Below are 22,120 nucleotides of genomic sequence, written 5' to 3' on the forward strand. Positions count from 1 at the left end.
CTGGGGAAAGGGATGTAAGCAGTGCTACTATTGGAACAGTCTAAACATCACAGAATGCTTCATACTCGGACATTAAACTGAATTCAAGCTGATTCCATGTTCATTTTGGAGTGTGAAATGTTGTTCTCTATGACAGATATATAGTGGGAGGACTATGTGAAATATTGACCTCTATAGCAGATATATAGTGGGAGACTTATGTGAAATATTGACCTCTATGGCAGATATATAGTGGGAGGAAATGTGAAATGTTGACCTCTATAGCAGATATATAGTGGGAGGACTATGTGAAATATTGACCTCTATGGCAGATATATAGTGGGAGGAAAATTTGAAATGTTGACCTCTATAGCAGATATATAGTGGGAGGACTATGTGAAATATTGACCTCTATAGCAGATATATAGTGGGAGACTTATGTGAAATATTGACCTCTATGGCAGATATATAGTGGGAGGAAATGTGAAATGTTGACCTCTATAGCAGATATATAGTGGGAGGACTATGTGAAATATTGACCTCTATAGCAGATATATAGTGGGAGGACTATGTGAAATATTGACCTCTATAGCAGATATATAGTGGGAGGACTATGTGAAATATTGACCTCTATAGCAGATATATAGTGGGAGGACTATGTGAAATATCGACCTCTATAGCAGATATATAGTGGGAGGACTATGTGAAATGTTGACCTCTATGGCAGATATATAGTGGGAGGACAATGTGAAATATTGACCTCTAGGGCAGATATATAGTGGGAGGACTATGTGAAATATTGACCTCTAGGGCAGATATATAGTGGGAGGACTATGTGAAATATTGACCTCTATAGCAGATATATAGTGGGGGACTATGTGAAATGTTGACCTCCATAGCAGATATATTGTGGGAGGTCTATGATTTGAAAATGCTGGATAATTTGAAGAGCATCTATACATCTTAATCCAACCTACCTTGAGAACATTTGGGGAGAGTATTGATAAATGTAAAGAAACTGATTTAATTTTTTAGCCTTGAAGAAGACACACTGCTGTTCACAGGGCCTGTAGTTTTTATAGTATCAGATTAACACTCTGGTCTGTTCTTTGTCTTGTGTTATTGGTTGTCAATAAACAAAACAGACAAATAAGTAATTACTCACCTGATACTGATCATCCATTATCCAAGATGGAGAGTCATGAATAATGATCATGTAAAACAGAATGCATTAGTTATTATTGTTCATTGAATGTCTGTCTCATTACATAATTTAATGAAATACCATACATCATATTGTAATGACTGTTCATCACATTCATTACTAATGTACATCTAGGGAAAGGGATGTAAGCAGTGATACTATTGGAACAGTCTAAACATCACAGAATGATTCATACTAGGACATCAAACTGAATTCAAGCTGATTCCATGTTCATTCTGGTTGTGAATTTGATGAATAATGACTAAATGATGTATACATTTTACACAGGACTATAATTAACAGTATTCCACCCTCCCCCTGTATGATTTATTGGAATTGATTAGAATGTATAAAATTATAATCAATAAATGTTAAATTCTAGTCAGAATTAGAGTAAAACCATATAGATAACGTGGTGTCTGGGTGTCTCAAACAGACTGTCTTAGCAGAATTCTCATGCAGACCTTGGATATGGGGCCTCTGGGAGATGGTGGAAAGGGAAAGGACATACTTCCCAGGGCCCCCTATCTTGAGGGAGGATGGGGAGTGTTTTTCGTGGCCTTCCTAATCTCTCAGCTGGGTAGCAGGACGGGGGTGCGTTGGATACCTAATGTTGTGTGTGTATGTATGTGCGTTAGATGCCAAGTATAAAATAAATGGTTTTGTACAACTAAGTAGAGCTCTCGTAAATAAACGTTGCTGACTATTGTAGACTGGCCTCTGTCTGTTTCATTTCAACAAAACCTTACAAATATCTTGGTAACAGACCGAGTAGTTTAATTGAAGGTCAGTTTATGAACATTGAGAACATAATTCTCTTAACTTCTTTGGAGTGTGAAATGTTGACCTCTATGGCAGATATATTGTGGGAGAACTATGTGAAATGTTGACCTCTATAGCAGATATATAGTGGGAGGACTATGTGAAATATTGACCTCTACGGCAGATATATAGTGGGAGGACTATGTGAAATATTGACCTCTATAGCAGATATATAGTGGGAGGACTATGTGAAATATTGACCTCTATGGCAGATATATTGTGGGAGAACTATGTGAAATGTTGACCTCTATGGCAGATATATAGTGGGAGGACTATGTGAAATATTGACCTCTATAGCAGATATATAGTGGGAGGACTATGTGAAATGTTGACCTCTATGACAGATATATAGTGGGAGGACTATGTGAAATATTGACCTCTATGACAGATATATAGTGGGAGGACTATGTGAAATATTGACCTCTATAGCAGATATATAGTGGGAGGACTATGTGAAATATTGACCTCTATGACAGATATATAGTGGGAGGACAATGTGAAATATTGACCTCTATAGCAGATATATAGTGGGAGGACTATGTGATATATTGACCTCTATAGCAGATATATAGTGGTAGGACTATGTGAAATATTGACCTCTATGACAGATATATAGTGGGAGGACAATGTGAAATATTGACCTCTATAGCAGATATATAGTGGGAGGACTATGTGATATATTGACCTCTATAGCAGATATATAGTGGGAGGACTATGTGAAATATTGACCTCTATAGCAGATATATAGTGGGAGGACTATGTGAAATATTGACCTCTATAGCAGATATATAGTGGGAGAACTATGTGAAATATTGACCTCTATAGCAGATATACAGTGGGAGGACTATGTGAAATGTTGACCTCTATAGCAGATATATAGTGGGAGGACTATGTGAAATATTGACCTCTATAGCAGATATATAGTGGGAGGACTATGTGAAATATTGACCTCTATGACAGATATATAGTGGGAGGACTATGTGAAATATTGACCTCTATAGCAGATATATAGTGGGAGGACTATGTGAAATATTGACCTCTATGACAGATATATAGTGGGAGGACAATGTGAAATATTGACCTCTATAGCAGATATATAGTGGGAGGACTATGTGATATATTGACCTCTATAGCAGATATATAGTGGTAGGACTATGTGAAATATTGACCTCTATGACAGATATATAGTGGGAGGACAATGTGAAATATTGACCTCTATAGCAGATATATAGTGGGAGGACTATGTGATATATTGACCTCTATAGCAGATATATAGTGGGAGGACTATGTGAAATATTGACCTCTATAGCAGATATATAGTGGGAGGACTATGTGAAATATTGACCTCTATAGCAGATATATAGTGGGAGAACTATGTGAAATATTGACCTCTATAGCAGATATACAGTGGGAGGACTATGTGAAATGTTGACCTCTATAGCAGATATATAGTGGGAGGACTATGTGAAATATTGACCTCTATAGCAGATATATAGTGGGAGGACTATGTGAAATATTGACCTCTATGACAGATATATAGTGGGAGGACTATGTGAAATATTGACCTCTATGGCAGATATATAGTGGGAGGACTATGTGATATATTGACCTCTATGACAGATATATAGTGGGAGGACTATGTGATATATTGACCTCTATGACAGATATATAGTGGGAGGACTATGTGATATATTGACCTCTATGACAGATATATAGTGGGAGGACTATGTGAAATATTGACCTCTATGGCAGATATATAGTGGGAGGACTATGTGATATATTGACCTCTATGGCAGATATATAGTGGGAAGGAAATGTGAAATGTTGACCTCTATAGCAGATATATAGTGGGAGGGAAATGTGAAATGTTGACCTCTATGACAGATATATAGTGGGAGGACTATGTGAAATATTGACCTCTATGGCAGATATATAGTGGGAGGACTATGTGATATATTGACCTCTATGGCAGATATATAGTGGGAGGACAATGTGAAATATTGACCTCTATAGCAGATATATAGTGGGAGGACTATGTGAAATATTGACCTCTATAGCAGATATATAGTGGGAGGACTATGTGAAATATTGACCTCTATGACAGATATATAGTGGGAGGACTATGTGAAATATTGACCTCTATGGCAGATATATAGTGGGAGGACTATGTGATATATTGACCTCTATGACAGATATATAGTGGGAGGACTATGTGAAATATTGACCTCTATAGCAGATATATAGTGGGAGGACTATGTGATATATTGACCTCTATGACAGATATATAGTGGGAGGAAAATGTGAAATATTGACCTCTATAGCAGATATATAGTGGGAGGACTATGTGAAATATTGACCTCTATAGCAGATATATAGTGGGAGACTTATGTGAAATATTGACCTCTATGGCAGATATATAGTGGGAGGGAAATGTGAAATGTTGACCTCTATAGCAGATATATAGTGGGAGGACTATGTGAAATATTGACCTCTATAGCAGATATATAGTGGGAGGACTATGTGAAATATTGACCTCTATAGCAGATATATAGTGGGAGGACTATGTGAAATATTGACCTCTATAGCAGTATATAGTGGGAGGACTATGTGAAATATTGACCTCTATGGCAGATATATAGTGGGAGGACAATGTGAAATGTTGACCTCTATAGCAGATATATAGTGGGAGGACTATGTGAAATATTGACCTCTATAGCAGATATATAGTGGGAGGACTATGTGAAATATTGACCTCTATAGCAGTATATAGTGGGAGGACTATGTGAAATATTGACCTCTATGGCAGATATATAGTGGGAGGGAAATGTGAAATGTTGACCTCTATAGCAGATATATAGTGGGAGGACTATGTGAAATATTGACCTCTATAGCAGATATATAGTGGGAGGACTATGTGAAATATTGACCTCTATGGCAGATATATAGTGGGAGGACAATGTGAAATATTGACCTCTATAGCAGATATATAGTGGGAGGACTATGTGGAATATTGACCTCTATGGCAGGTATATAGTGGGAGGACAATGTGAAATATTGACCTCTATAGCAGATATATAGTGGGAGGACTATGTGAAATATTAACCTCTATAGCAGATATATAGTGGGAGGACTATGTGAAATATTGACCTCTATGGCAGATATATAGTGGGAGGACAATGTGAAATATTGACCTCTATAGCAGATATATAGTGGGAGGGAAATGTGAAATGTTGACCTCTATAGCAGATATATAGTGGGAGGACTATGTGAAATATTGACCTCTATAGCAGATATATAGTGGGAGGACTATGTGAAATATTAACCTCTATAGCAGATATATAGTGGGAGGACCATGTGAAATATTGACCTCTATGGCAGATATATAGTGGGAGGACAATGTGAAATATTGACCTCTATAGCAGATATATAGTGGGAGAACTATGTGAAATATTGACCTCTATAGCAGATATATAGTGGGAGGACTATGTGAAATGTTGACCTCTATAGCAGATATATAGTGGGAGGACAATGTGAAATATTGACCTCTATAGCAGATATATAGTGGGAGAACTATGTGAAATATTGACCTCTATAGCAGATATATAGTGGGAGGACTATGTGAAATGTTGACCTCTATAGCAGATATATAGTGGGAGGACTATGTGAAATGTTGACCTCCATAGCAGATATATTGTGGGAGGACTATGTGAAATATTGATCTCTTTAGCAGAGATATTGTGTGAGAACTATGTGAAATGTTGACCTCCATAGCAGATATATTGTGGGAGGTCTATGATTTGAAAATTCTGGATAATTTGAAGAGCATCTATACATCTTAATCCAACCTACCTTGAGAACATTTGGGGAGAGTATTGATAAATGTAAAGAAACTGATTTAATTTGTAGCCTTGAAGAAGACACACTGCTGTTCACAAGGCCTGTAGTTTTTATAGTATCAGATTAACACTCTGGTCTGTTCTTTGTCTTGTGTTATTGGTTGTCAATAAACAAAACAGACAAATAAGTAATTACTCACCTGATACTGATCATCCATTATCCAAGATGGAGAGTCATGAATAATGATCATGTAAAACAGAATGCATTAGTTATTATTGTTCATTGAATTTCTGTCTCATTACATAATTTAATGAAATACCATACATCATATTGGAATGACTGTTCATCACATTCATTACTAATGTACATCTGGGGAAAGGGATGTAAGCAGTGCTACTATTGGAACAGTCTAAACATCACAGAATGATTCATACTGGGACATCAAACTGAATTCAAGCTGATTCCATGTTCATTCTGGTTGTGAATTTGATGAATAATGACTAAATGATGTGTACATTTAACACAGGACTATAATTAACAGTATTCCACCCTCCCCTGTATGATTTATTGGAATTGATTAGAATGTATAAAATTATAATCAATAAATGTTCAATTCTAGTCAGAATTAGAGTAAAACCATATAGATAACGTGGTGTCTGGGTGTCTCAAACAGACTGTCTTAGCAGAATTCTCATGCAGACCTTGGATATGGGGCCTCTGGGAGATGGTGGAAAGGGAAAGGACATACTTCCCAGGGCCCCCTATCTTGAGGGAGGATGGGGAGTGTTTTTCGTGGCCTTCCCTAATCTCTCTCAGCTGGGTAGCAGGACGGGGGTGCGTTGGATACCTAATGTTGTGTGTGTATGTATGTGCGTTAATGCCAAGTATAAAATAAATGGTTTTGTACAACTAAGTAGAGCTCTCGTAAATAAACGTTGCTGACTATTGTAGGCTGGCCTCTGTCTGTTTCATTTCAACAAAAACCTTACAAATATCTTGGTAACAGACCGAGTAGTTTAATTGAAGGTCAGTTTATGAACATTGAGAACATAATTCTCTTAACTTCTTTGGAGTGTGAAATGTTGACCTCTATGGCAGATATATAGTGGGAGAACTATGTGAAATATTGACCTCTATGGCAGATATATTGTGGGAGAACTATGTGAAATGTTGACCTCTATAGCAGATATATAGTGGGAGGACTATGTGAAATATTGACCTCTACGGCAGATATATAGTGGGAGGACTATGTGAAATATTGACCTCTATAGCAGATATATAGTGGGAGGACTATGTGAAATATTGACCTCTATGGCAGATATATAGTGGGAGGACTATGTGAAATATTGACCTCTATAGCAGATATATAGTGGGAGGACTATGTGAAATATTGACCTCTATGGCAGATATATAGTGGGAGGACTATGTGAAATGTTGACCTCTATGGCAGATATATAGTGGGAGGACTATGTGAAATATTGACCTCTATGGCAGATATATTGTGGGAGAACTATGTGAAATATTGACCTCTATAGCAGATATATAGTGGGAGGACTATGTGAAATATTGACCTCTATGGCAGATATATAGTGGGAGGACTATGTGAAATATTGACCTCTATGGCAGATATATAGTGGGAGAACTATGTGAAATATTGACCTCTATGGCAGATATATAATGGGAGGACTATGTGAAATATTGACCTCTATGACAGATATATTGTGGGAGAACTATGTGAAATATTGACCTCTATGGCAGATATATAGTGGGAGGACTATGTGAAATATTGACCTCTATGGCAGATATATTGTGGGAGAACTATGTGAAATATTGACCTCTATGGCAGATATATAGTGGGAGAACTATGTGAAATGTTGACCTCTATAGCAGATATATAGTGGGAGGACTATGTGAAATGTTGACCTCTATGGCAGATATATAATGGGAGGACTATGTGTAATATTGACCTCTATGACAGATATATTGTGGGAGAACTATGTGAAATATTGACCTCTATGGCAGATATATAATGGGAGGACTATGTGAAATGTTGACCTCTATGACAGATATATAGTGGGAGGACTATGTGAAATATTGACCTCTATGGCAGATATATTGTGGGAGAACTATGTGAAATATTGACCTCTATGGCAGATATATAGTGGGAGGACTATGTGAAATGTTGACCTCTATGGCAGATATATTGTGGGAGAACTATGTGAAATATTGACCTCTATGGCAGATATATTGTGGGAGAACTATGTGAAATATTGACCTCTATGGCAGATATATAGTGGGAGGACTATGTGAAATATTGACCTCTATGGCAGATATATAGTGGGAGGACTATGTGAAATATTGACCTCTATGGCAGATATATTGTGGGAGAACTATGTGAAATATTGATCTCTATAGCAGATATATAGTGGGAGGACTATGTGAAATGTTGACCTCTATGGCAGATATATTGTGGGAGAACTATGTGAAATATTGACCTCTATGGCAGATATATAGTGGGAGGACTATGTGAAATATTGACCTCTATGGCAGATATATAGTGGGAGGACTATGTGAAATATTGACCTCTATGGCAGATATATAGTGGGAGGACTATGTGAAATATTGACCTCTATGGCAGATATATAGTGGGAGGACTATGTGAAATGTTGACCTCTATGGCAGATATATAGTGGGAGGACTATGTGAAATATTGACCTCTATGGCAGATATATAGTGGGAGGACTATGTGAAATATTGACCTCTTTGGCAGATATATAGTGGGAGGACTATGTGAAATGTTGACCTCTATGGCAGATATATTGTGGGAGAACTATGTGAAATATTGACCTCTATGGCAGATATATTGTGGGAGGACTATGTGAAATATTGACCTCTATGGCAGATATATAGTGGGAGGACTATGTGAAATATTGACCTCTATGGCAGATATATTGTGGGAGAACTATGTGAAATATTGACCTCTATGGCAGATATATAGTGGGAGGACTATGTGAAATATTGACCTCTATGGCAGATATATTATGGGAGAACTATGTGAAATATTGACCTCTATGGCAGATATATAGTGGGAGGACTATGTGAAATGTTGACCTCTATAGCAGATATATTGTGGGAGAACTATGTGAAATATTGACCTCTATGGCAGATATATAGTGGGAGGACTATGTGAAATGTTGACCTCTATGGCAGATATATAGTGGGAAGACTTTGTGAAATATTGACCTCTATGGCAGATATATAGTGGGAGGACTATGTGTAATATTGACCTCTATAGCAGATATATAGTGGGAGGACTATGTGAAATATTGACCTCTATGGCAGATATATAGTGGGAAGACTATGTGAAATATTGACCTCTATAGCAGATATATTGTGGGAGAACTATGTGAAATATTGACCTCTATGGCAGATATATAGTGGGAAGACTATGTGAAATGTTGACCTCTATGGCAGATATATAGTTGGAGAACTATGTGAAATGTTGACCTCCATAGCAGATATATTGTGGAAGGACTATGTGAAATATTGACCTCTATGGCAGATATATTGTGGGAGATCTATGATATAAAATTCTGGATAATTTACAGAACATCTATACATCTTAATCCAACCTACCTTGAGAACATTTGGGGAGAGTTTTGATAAATGTAAAGAAACTGATTTAATTTGTAGCCTTGAAGAAGACACACTGCTGTTCACAAGGCCTGTAGTTTTTATAGTATCAGATTAACACTCTGGTCTGTTCTTTGTCTTGTGTTATTGGTTGTCAATAAACAAAACAGACAAATAAGTAATTACTCACGTTGTCCTGATCATCCATTATCCAAGATGGAGAGTCATGAATAATGATCATGTAAAACAGAATGCATTAGTTATTATTGTTCATTGAATTTCTGTCTCATTACATAATTTAATGAAATACCATACATCATATTGGAATGACTGTTCATCACATTCATTACTAATGTACATCTAGGGAAAGGGATGTAAGCAGTGCTACTATTGGAACAGTCTAAACATCACAGAATGATTCATACTAGGACATCAAACTGAATTCAAGCTGATTCTATTTTCATTTTGGAGTGTGAAATGTTGACCTCTATGGCAGATATATAGTGGGAGGACTATGTGAAATATTGACCTCTATAGCAGATATATAGTGGGAGGACTATGTGAAATATTGACCTCTATAGCAGATATATTGTGGGAGGACTATGTGAAATATTGACCTCTATAGCAGATATATAGTGGGAGGACTATGTGAAATATTGACCTCTATAGCAGATATATAGTGGGAGGACTATGTGAAATATTGACCTCAATAGCAGATATATTGTGGGAGGACTATGTGAAATATTGACCTCTATGGCAGATATATAGTGGGAGGACTATGTGAAATATTGACCTCTATGGCAGATATATTGTGGGAGGACTATGTGAAATATTGACCTCTATGGCAGATATATAATGGGAGGACTATGTGAAATATTGACCTCTATAGCAGATATATAGTGGGAGGACTATGTGAAATGTTGACCTCTATGGCAGATATATAATGGGAGGACTATGTGAAATATTGACCTCCATAGCAGATATATTGTGGGAGGACTATGTGAAATGTTGACCTCTTTGGCAGATATATTGTGGGAGGACTATGATATGAAAATTCTGGATAATTTGAAGAACATCTATACATCTTCATCCAACCTACCTTGAGAACATTTGGGGAGAGTATTGATAAATGTAAAGAAACTGATTTAATTTGTAGCCATGAAGAAGACACACTGCTGTTCACAAGGCCTGTAGTTTTTATAGTATCAGATTAACACTCTGGTCTGTTCTTTGTCTTGTGTTATTGGTTGTCAATAAACAAAACAGACAAATAAGTAATTACTCACGTTGTCCTGATCATCCATTATCCAAGATGGAGAGTCATGAATAATGATCATGTAAAACAGAATGCATTAGTTATTATTGGTCATTGAATTTCTGTCTCATTACATAATTTAATGAAATACCATACATCATATTGGAATGACTGTTCATCACATTCACTACTAATGTACATCTGGGGAAAGGGATGTAAGCAGTGCTACTATTGGAACAGTCTAAACATCACAGAATGATTCATACTAGGACATAAAACTGATTTCAAGCTGATTCCATGTTAATAATTTCGAAGTGAGAAATGTTGAACTCAAAAGCAGATATATAGTGGGAGGGCTATGTGAAATATTGACCTAAATGCCAGATCTATTGTGGGAGGACTATGTGAAAGGGAAGTTAAAGGGAAAAATTGATTCCTAGTCAGTTGTCCAACTGAATGTATTGTACTGAAATATGTCTTCCATATTTAACTCAACCCATCTGACATGTTGAGCTCCATAGCAGATATTTTGTGGAGATCTATAATATAAAAATGCTGGCACATTTAAGGGACATCTATACATCTTAGTACAACCTAAATTGAGAACATTTGGGGAGAGTTTTGATAAATGCCTGCTGTTCACAAGACCTGTAGTTTTTATAGTATCAGATTAACACTCTGGTCTGTTCTTTGTCTTGTGTTATTGGTTGTTAATAAACAAAACAGACAAATAAGTAATTACTCACTTCTTGCTGATCATCCATTATCCAAGATGGAGAGTCATGAATAATGATCATGTAAACAGAATGCATTAGTTATTATTGTTCATTGAATTTCTGTCTCATTACATCATTTAATAAAATACCACACATCATATTGGAATTACTGTTCATCACGTTCATTACTAATGTACATCTAGGGAAAGGATGTAAGCAGTGCTACTATTGGAACAGTCTGAACATCACAGAATGCTTCATAATTAGACATCAAACTGAATTCAAGCTGATTCTATTTTCATTTTGGTGTGTAAAATGTTGACCTCTATAGCAGATATATTGTGGGAGGACTATGTGAAATATTGACCTCTATAGCAGATATATAGTGGGAGGACTATGTGAAATATTGACCTCTATAGCAGATATATAGTGGGAGGACTATGTGAAATATTGACCTCTATAGCAGATATATAGTGGGAGGACTATGTGAAATATTGACCTCCATGGCAGATATATTGTGGAAGGGAAAGGAAAGGGGGATACCTAGTCAGTTGTCCAACTGAATGTATTCAACTGAGATGTGTCTTCCGCATTTAACTCAACCCCTCTGAAATGTTGAGCTCTACAACAGATATTTTGTGGGAGGGATATGTGAAATGTTGACCTCTATGGCAGGTATATTGTGGGAGAACTATGTGAAATGTTGACCTCTATAGCAGATATATTGTGGGAGATCGATGATATGAAAATTTTGGATAATTTGAAGAACATCTATACATCTTTATACAACCAACCTTGAGAACATTTGGGGAGAGTATTGATAAATGTAAAGAAACTGATTTAATTTGTAGCCTTGAAGAAGACACACTGCTGTTCACAAGGCCTGTAGTTTTTATAGTATCAGATTAACACTCTGGTCTGTTCTTTGTCTTGTGTTATTGGTTGTCAATAAACAAAACAGACAAATAAGTAATTACTCACCTGGTTCTGATCATCCATTATCCAAGATGGAGAGTCATGAATAATGATCATGTAAAACAGAATGCATTAGTTATTATTGTTCATTGAATTTCTGTCTCATTACATAATTTAATGAAATACCATACATCATATATCTCTCTCTGAATGACCTTCTTGATCCAAATCAGTCAGGTTTCAAGACTAGTCATTCAACTGAGACTGCTCTCCTCTGTATCACGGAGGCGCTCCGCACTGCTAAAGCTAACTCTCTCTCCTCTGCTCTCATCCTTCTAGATCTATCGGCTGCCTTCGATACTGTGAACCATCAGATCCTCCCTCTCCACCCTCTCCGAGTTGGGCATCTCCGGCGCGCCCACGCTTGGATTGCGTCCTACCTGACAGGTCGCTCCTACCAGGTGGCGTGGCGAGAATCTGTCTCCTCACCACGCGCTCTCACCACTGGTGTCCCCCAGGGCTCTGTTCTAGGCCCTCTCTTATTCTCGCTATACACCAAGTCACTTGGCTCTGTCATAACCTCACATGGTCTCTCCTATCATTGCTATGCAGACGACACACAATTAATCTTCCCTTTCCCCCTTCTGATGACCAGGTGGCGAATCGCATCTCTGCATGTCTGGCAGACATATCAGTGTGGATGACGGATCACCACCTCAAGCTGAACCTCGGCAAGACGGAGCTGCTCTTCCTCCCGGGGAAGGACTGCCCGCTCCATGATCTCGCCATCACGGTTGACAACTCCATTGTGTCCTCCTCCCAGAGCGCTAAGAACCTTGGCGTGATCCTGGACAACACCCTGTCGTTCTCAACTAACATCAAGGAGGTGGCCCGTTCCTGTAGGTTCATGCTCTACAACATCCGCAGAGTACGACCCTGCCACACACAGGAAGCGGCGCAGGTCCTAATCCAGGCACTTGTCATCTCCCGTCTGGATTACTGCAACTCGCTGTTGGCTGGGCTCCCTGCCTGTGCCATTAAAACCCTACAACTCATCCAGAACGCCGCAGCCCGTCTGGTGTTCAACCTTCCCAAGTTCTCTCACGTCACCCCGCTCCTCCGCTCTCTCCACTGGCTTCCAGTTGAAGCTCGCATCCGCTACAAGACCATGGTGCTTGCCTACGGAGCTGTGAGGGGAACGGCACCTCAGTACCTCCAGGCTCTGATCAGGCCCTACACCCAAACAAGGGCACTGCGTTCATCCACCTCTGGCCTGCTCGCATCCCTACCACTGAGGAAGTACAGCTCCCGCTCAGCCCAGTCAAAACTGTTCGCTGCTCTGGCCCCCCCAATGGTGGAACAAACTCCCTCACGACGCCAGGACAGCGGAGTCAATCACCACCTTCCGGAGACACCTGAAACCCCACCTCTTTAAGGAATACCTAGGATAGGATAAGTAATCCCTCTCACCCCCCTTTAAGATTTAGATGCACTATTGTAAAGTGACTGTTCCACTGGATGTCATAAGGTGAATGCACCAATTTGTAAGTCGCTCTGGATAAGAGCGTCTGCTAAATGACTTAAATGTAAATGTAAATGCATATTGGAATGACTGTTCATCACATTCATTACTAATGTACATCTAGGGAAAGGGATGTAAGCAGTGATACTATTGGAACAGTCTAAACATAGTAGAGCATGGCGCTTGTAACGCCAGGGTAGTGGGTTCGATCCCAGGACCACCCATACGTAGAATGTATGCACACATGACTGTAAGTCGCTTTGGATAAAAGCGTCTGCTAAATGGCATATATATTATTATATATAAACATCACAGAATGATTCATACTGGGACATCAAACTGAATTCAAGCTGATTCCATGTTCATTTTGGAGTGTGAAATGTTGACCTCTATAGCAGATATATAGTGGGAGGGCTATGTGAAATATTGACCTCTATAGCAGATATATAGTGGGAGGACTATGTGAAATATTGATCTCTATAGCAGATATATAGTGGGAGGACTATGTGAAATATTGACCTCTATAGCAGATATAAAGTGGGAGGAAAATGTGAAATGTTTACCTCTATAGCAGATATATAGTGGGAGGACTATGTGAAATATTGACCTCTATAGCAGATATATAGTGGGAAGACTATGTGAAATATTGACCTCTATAGCAGATATATAGTGGGAGAACTATGTGAAATGTTGACCTCCATAGCAGATATATAGTGGGAGGTCTATGATTTGAAAATTCTGGATAATTTGAAGAACATCTATACATCTTTATACAACCAACCTTGAGAACATTTGGGGAGAGTATTGATAAATGTAAAGAAACTGATTTAATTTGTAGCCTTGAAGAAGACACACTGCTGTTCACAAGGCCTGTAGTTTTTATAGTATCAGATTAACACTCTGGTCTGTTCTTTGTCTTGTGTTATTGGTTGTCAATAAACAAAACAGACAAATAAGTAATTACTCACCTAATACTGATCATCCATTATCCAAGATGGAGAGTCATGAATAATGATCATGTAAAACAGAATGCATTAGTTATTATTGTTCATTGAATTTCTGTCTCATTACAATAATTTAATGAAATACCACACATCATACTGGAATGACTGTTCATCACATTCACTACTAATGTACATCTAGGAAAGGGATGTAAGCAGTGCTACTATTGGAACAGTCTAAAGATCACAGAATGATTCATACTAGGACATCAAGCTGAATTCAAGCTGATTCAATTTTATTTTGTTGTGTGAAATGTTGACCTCTATGACAGACATATTGTGGGAGGACTTTGTGAAATATTGACCTCTATGGCAGATATATAGTGGGAGGACTATGTGAAATATTGACCTCTATGGCAGATATATAGTGGGAGGACTATGTGAAATATTGACCTCTATAGCAGATATATAGTGGGAGGACTATGTGAAATATTGACCTCCATGGCAGATATATAGTGGGAGGACTATGTGAAATATTGACCTCCATGGCAGATATATAGTGGGAGGACTATGTGAAAGGAAAGGAAAGGGGGATACCTAGTCAGTTGTCCAACTGAATGTTTTCAACTGAGATGTGTCTTCCGCTTTTCACTCAACCCTCTGAAATGTTGACCTCTATGGCAGATATATTGTGGGAGGGCTAAGTGAAATATTGACCTCAATGACAGATATATTGTGGGAGGCCTATGTGAAATATTGACCTCAATGCCAGAAATATTGTGGGAGGACTATGTGAAATATTGACCTCTATGGCAGATATATAGTGGGAGGACTATGTGAAATATTGACCTCCACGGCAGATATATAGTGGGAGGACTATGTGAAATATTGACCTCCATGGCAGATATATAGTGGGAGGACTATGTGAAATATTGACCTCCATGGCAGATATATAGTGGGAGGACTATGTGAAATATTGACCTCTATGACAGATATATAGTGCGAGGACTATGTGAAATATTGACCTCTATAGCAGATATATAGTGGGAGGACTATGTGAAATATTGACCTCTATAGCAGATATATAGTGGGAGGACTATGTGAAATATTGACCTCCCGGCAGATATATAGTGGGAGGACTATGTGAAATATTGGCAGATATATAGTGGGAGGACTATGTGAAATATTGACCTCCATGGCAGATATATAGTGGGAGGACTATGTGAAATATTGACCTCAATGCCAGATATATAGTGGGGAGGACTATGTGAAATATTGACCTCTATGACAGATATTTTGGGAGGATATGTGAAATATTGACCTCTATGAGCAGATATTTTGTGGGAGGACTATGTGAAATGTTGACCTCTAGGCAGATATATAGTGCGAGGACTATGAAATATTGACCCCTATGGCAGATATATAGTGAGGACTATGTGAAAGGAAAAGGAAAGGGGGGATACCTAGTCAGTTGTCCAACTGAATGTATTCAACTGAGATGTGTCTTCCGCATTTAACTCAACCCCTCTAAAATGTTGAGCTCTACAACAGATATTTTGTGGGGGGGTATTGAAATGTTGACCTCTATGGCAGATATATTGTGGGAGATCTATGATATGAAAATTCTGGATAATTTGTAGAACATCTATACATCTTAATCCAACCTACCTTGAGAACATTTGGGGAGAGTTTTGATAAATGTAAAGAAACTGATTTAATTTGTAGCCTTGAAGAAGACACACTGCTGTTCACAAGGCCTGTAGTTTTTATAGTATCAGATTAACACTCTGGTCTGTTCTTTGTCTTGTGTTATTGGTTGTCAATAAACAAAACAGACAAATAAGTAATTACTCACCCCAATCTGATCATCCATTATCCAAGATGGAGAGTCATGAATAATGATCATGTAAAACAGAATGCATTAGTTATTATTGTTCATTGAATTTCTGTCTCATTACAATAATTTAATGAAATACCATACATCATATTGGAATGACTGTTCATCACATTCATTACTAATGTACATCTAGGGAAAGATGTAAGCAGCACTACTATTGGAACAGTCTAAACATCACAGAATGATTCATACTAGGACATCAAGCTGAATTCAAGCTGATTCAATTTTATTTTGTTGTGTGAAATGTTGACCTCTATGACAGACATATTGTGGAGGACTTTGTGAAATATTGACCTCTATGGCAGATATATAGTGGGAGGACTATGTGAAATATTGACCTCCATGGCCGATATATAGTGGGAGGACTATGTGAAATATTGACCTCCATGGCCGATATATAGTGGGAGTGTGAAATATTGACCTCTATGGCAGATATATAGTGGGAGGACTATGTGAAATATTGACCTCTATGGCAGATATATAGTGGGAGGACTATGTGAAATATTGACCTCTATAGCAGATATATAGTGGGAGGACTATGTGAAATATTGACCTCCATGGCAGATATATAGTGGGAGGACTATGTGAAATATTGACCTCCATGGCAGATATATAGTGGGAGGACTATGTGAAATATTGACCTCCATGGCACATATATAGTGGGAGGACTATGTGAAAGGAAAGGAAAGGGGATACCTAGTCAGTTGTCCAACTGAATGTTTTCAACTGAGATGTGTCTTCCGCTTTTCACTCAACCCTCTAAATGTTGACCTCTATGGCAGATATATTGTGGGAGGGCTAAGTGAAATATTGACCTCAATGCCAGATATATTGTGGGGAGGGCTAAGTGAAATATTGACCTCAATGACAGATATATTGTGGGAGGCTAAGTGAAATATTGACCTCTATGACAGATATTTTAGTGGGAGAGATATGTGAAATATTGACCTATATGACAGATATTTTGTGGGAGGACTATGTGAAATGTTGACCTCTAGGGCAGATATATAGTGGGAGAACTATGTGAAATATTGACCTCTATAGCAGATATATAGTGGGAGGACTATGTGAAATATTGACCTCCATGGCAGATATATTGTGGAAGGGAAAGGAAAGGGGGATACCTAGTCAGTTGTCCAACTGAATGTATTCAACTGAGATGTGTCTTCCGCATTTAACTCAACCCCTCTGAAATGTTGAGCTCTACAACAGATATTTTGTGGGAGGGATATGTGAAATGTTGACCTCTATGGCAGGTATATTGTGGGAGAACTATGATATGAAAATTCTGGATAATTTGAAGAACATCTATACATCTTAATCCAACCTACCTTGAGAACATTTGGGGAGAGTTTTGATAAATGTGAAGAAACTGATTTAATTTGTAGTCTTGAAGAAGACACACTGCTGTTCACAAGGCCTATAGTTTTTATAGTATCAGATTAGCACTCTGGTCTGTTCTTTGTCTTGTGTTATTGGTTGTCAATAAACAAAACAGACAAATAAGTAATTACTCACGTTGTACTGATCATCCATTATCCAAGATGGAGAGTCATGAATAATGATCATGTAAAACAGAATGCATTAGTTATTATTGTTCATTGAATTTCTGTCTCATTACATAATTTAATCAAATACCATACATCATATTGGAATGACTGGTCATTACATTCATTACTAATGTACATCTAGGGAAAGGGATGTAAGCAGTGCTACTATTGGAACAGTCTAAACATCACAGAATGATTCATACTGGGACATCAAACTGAATTCAAGCTGATTCCATGTTCATTCTGGTTGTGAATTTGATGAATAATGACTAAATGATGTGTACATTTAACACAGGACTATAATTAACAGTATTCCACCCTCCCCCTGTATGATTTTATGGAATTGATTAGAATGTATAAAATTATAATCAATAAATGTTAAATTCTAGTCAGAATTAGAGTAAAACCATATAGATAATGTGCTGTCTGGGTGTCTCAAACACAGACTGTCTTAGCAGAATTCTCATGCAGACCTTGGATATGGGGCCTCTGGGAGATGGTGGAAAGGGAAAGGACATACTTCCCAGGGCCCCCTATCTTGAGGGAGGATGGGGAGTGTTTTCGTGGCCTTCCTAATCTCTCTCAGCTGGGTATCAGGACGGGGTGTGCGTTGAGTCACGCCTTGGTCATAGTATTTTGTGTTTTCCTTAATTATTTGTTCAGGCCAGGTGTGACATGGGTTTATTGTGTTGTCTTATTGGGGTTTTTGTAGGAATTGGGATTGTGGTTGATTAGGGGTGTGTAGCATAGGTTTGGCTGCCTGAGGCGGTTCTCAATCAGAGTCAGGTGATTCTCGTTGTCTCTGATTGGGAACCATATTTAGGTAGCCGGGGTTTCAATGTGTATTTCGTGGGTGATTGTTCCTGTCTCTGTGTAGTTCACCAGATAGGCTGTAATTAGGTTTTCACTTTCCGTTTGTTGTTTTGTATTTGTATAAGTTATTTCATGTATCGCGATTCTCTTCATTAAAGAACATGAGTAACAACCACGCTGCATTTCGGTCCGACTCTCTTTCGATCAACGAAGAACGCCGTTACAGAATCACCCACCACACACGGACCGAGTGGCGTGGTAACAGGCAGCAGGAGCAGCGAAAGGAGGACGTTATGGACAGCAATGGCATGGAGTATACAACGGGAAGAAATAGACAGGTGGGCGGTCGACCCAGAGAGAGTGCCGGAGCCCGCCTGGGATTCGCTGGAGCAGTGCGAAGAGGGTTATAGGAGAATGGAGTTGGAGAGGCAATCACGACGGCGCAGAGTGAAGCCCGAAAAGCAGCCCCAATAATGTATTGGGGGGGCTCAGAGGGAGAGTGGCTGAGTCAGGAGACAGACCTGAGCCAACTCTCCTTGTTAATCGTGAGGAGCCAAGGAGGAGACCAGAACCAGAGCCGGTGTTAGAGGTGAGCGAAGCAGAGACTGTGAAGGAGTTAATGGGGAAGGTGGAGTGAGAGTAATGAGGGAGTTGCTAGCTTGGTGCTTTAGGTACAAGATTCGTCCGACGGAGCGTGTCGGGGATTTGATGGCACCTGGGTCAGCGCTCCATACTCGTCCTGAGGTGCGTGTTAGTCGGCTGGTGAAAATGCGCCAGCCTCACGCACCAGGCCTCCTGTGCACATCCCAGCCTTGCACGTCCTGTGCCAACACTGCTCTCAAGATCTCCAGTACGCCTTCACGGTCTTGCCCATCCTGTGCCACCTCCACACACCAGCCCTCCGGTGGCAGCTCCCCGCACCAGGCTTCCTGTGCGTGTCCTCGGCCCAGTACCACCACCAGTGCCAGCACCACGCATCAGGCCTACAGTGCGCCTCGCCTCTCCTGCACTGCCGGAGCCTCCTGCCTGTTCGGGAGCAGCCTGATCTGTCAGTCTGCATGAAGCAGCCAGAGCTGTCAGTCTGTATGAAGCAGCCAGAGCTGTCAGTCTGCATGAAGCAGCCAAAGCTGCAAGGAGCTGCCAGTCTGCGAGGAGCTGCCAGTCTGCAAGGAGCTGTCAGTCTGCAAGGAGCTGTCAGCCTGCATGGAGCAGCCAGCCTGCATGGAGCAGCCAGAGATGTCAGTCTGCATGATACAGCCAGAGCTGCCAGTCTGCATGAAGCAGCCAGTCTGCAAGGAGCTGCCAGTCTGCAAGGTGCTGCCAGTCTGCATGGAGCAGCCAGAGCTGTCAGTCTGCATGATACAGCCAGAGCTGTCAGTCTGCATGATACAGCCAGAGCTGCCAGTCTGCATGAAGCAGCCAGAGATGTCAGTCTGCATGAAGCAGCCAGAGCTGCCAGTCTGCAAAGAGCTGTCAGTCTGCAAGGAGCTGTCAGTCTGCAAGGAGCTGTCAGTCTACAAGGAGCTGCCAGTCTGCAAGGAGCTGCCAGTCTGCAAGGAGCTGTCAGTCTGCAAGGAGCTGTCAGCCTGCATGGAGCAGCCAGAACTGTCAGTCTGCAAGGAGCTGCCAGTCTGCAAGGAGCTGCCAGTCTGCAAGGTGCTGCCAGCCTGCATGGAGCAGCCAGAGCTGTCAGTCTGCATGATACAGCCAGAGCTGTCAGTCTGCAAGGTGCTGCCAGTCTGCATGGAGCAGCCAGAGCTGCCAGTCTGCATGGAGCAGCCAGAGCTGTCAGTCTGCATAGTGCAGCTAGATCCGCCAGTCAGCCATGATCTTCTAGATCTGCCAGTCAACCAGATTCTTCCAGATCTGCCAGTCAACCAGTCTCTTCCAGATCTGCCAGTCAACCAGAATCTTCCAGATCCGCCAGCCAGCCAGGATCTACCGGAGCCTACTACCTGCCTGAGCTTCATCTCAGTACTGGGCTTCCTCTCAGTACTGGGCTTCCTCTCAGTACTGGGCTTTCTCTCAGTACTGGGCTTCCCCTCAGTCCCGAGCTGCCCCTCAGTCCCAAGCTGCCCCTCAGTCCCGAGCTACCCTCAGTCCCGAGCTGCCCCTCAGTCCCGAGCTGCCCCTCAGTCCCGAGCTTCCTCAGTCCCGAGCTGCCCCTCAGTTCAGTGGGGTTCTGGGTGAGGACTATTAGGCCATGGTCGGCGGCGAGGGTGGATTATCCGAGGACGCGAAGGGGAGGAACTATGACATTAATGGAGTGGGGTCCACGCCCCGAGCCGGAAACCGCCACCATGGACAGACGCCCACACGGACCCTCCCTATGGTTGTGAGGTGCGTCCGGGAGTCCGCACCTTAGGGGGGTTCTGTCACGCCTTGGTCATAGTATTTTGTGTTTTCCTTAATTATTTGTTCAGGCCAGGGTGTGACATGGGTTTATTGTGTTGTCTTATTGGGGTTTTTGTAGGAATTGGGATTGTGGTTGATTAGGGGTGTGTAGCATAGGTTTGGCTGCCTGAGGCGGTTCTCAATCAGAGTCAGGTGATTCTCGTTGTCTCTGATTGGGGACCATATTTAGGTAGCCGGGGGTTTCAATGTGTATTTCGTGGGTGATTGTTCCTGTCTCTGTGTAGTTCACCAGATAGGCTGTAATTAGGTTTTCACGTTCCGTTTGTTGTTTTGTATTTGTATAAGTTATTTCATGTATCGCGATTCTCTTCATTAAAGAACATGAGTAACAACCACGCTGCATTTCGGTCCGACTCTCTTTTCGATCAACGAAGAACGCCGTTACAGTTGGATACCTAATGTTGTGTGTATGTATGCGTAAGAAGCCAAGTATAAAATAAATGGTTTTGTACAACTAAGTAGAGCTCTCGTAAATAAAGGTTGCTGACTATTGTAGACTGGCCTCTGTCTGTTTCATTTCAACAAAAACCTTACAAATATCTTGGTAACAGACCGAGTAGTTTAATTGAAGGTCAGTTTATGAACATTGAGAACATAATTCTCTTAACTTCTTTGGAGTGT

General features: G+C 40.1%; 1 protein-coding gene across 3 annotated transcripts in view; it reads right to left on the bottom strand.

Moving 5' to 3' along the window:
* The window catches only part of LOC127907163 (histone-lysine N-methyltransferase, H3 lysine-79 specific-like), a 233,665-nt gene that overhangs the window by 12,398 nt on the left and 199,147 nt on the right, over positions 1-22,120 (bottom strand). The window contains exons 1-2 of one of the 3 annotated variants that reach the window (XM_052460940.1): positions 18,240-18,362; positions 5,851-6,041 (exon numbers count right to left, since the gene is read on the bottom strand). The gene's annotated coding sequence lies outside the window, so the exon portion shown is untranslated. Of the gene's footprint in view, positions 1-5,850; positions 6,386-9,474; positions 10,401-18,239; positions 18,363-22,120 lie in introns of those variants that run through there. The other 2 variants (XM_052460938.1, XM_052460939.1) reach the window with 2 other exon arrangements.

The sequence above is a fragment of the Oncorhynchus keta genome, chromosome 14, assembly GCF_023373465.1.
Source record: "Oncorhynchus keta strain PuntledgeMale-10-30-2019 chromosome 14, Oket_V2, whole genome shotgun sequence".
Taxonomy (NCBI): domain Eukaryota; kingdom Metazoa; phylum Chordata; class Actinopteri; order Salmoniformes; family Salmonidae; genus Oncorhynchus; species Oncorhynchus keta.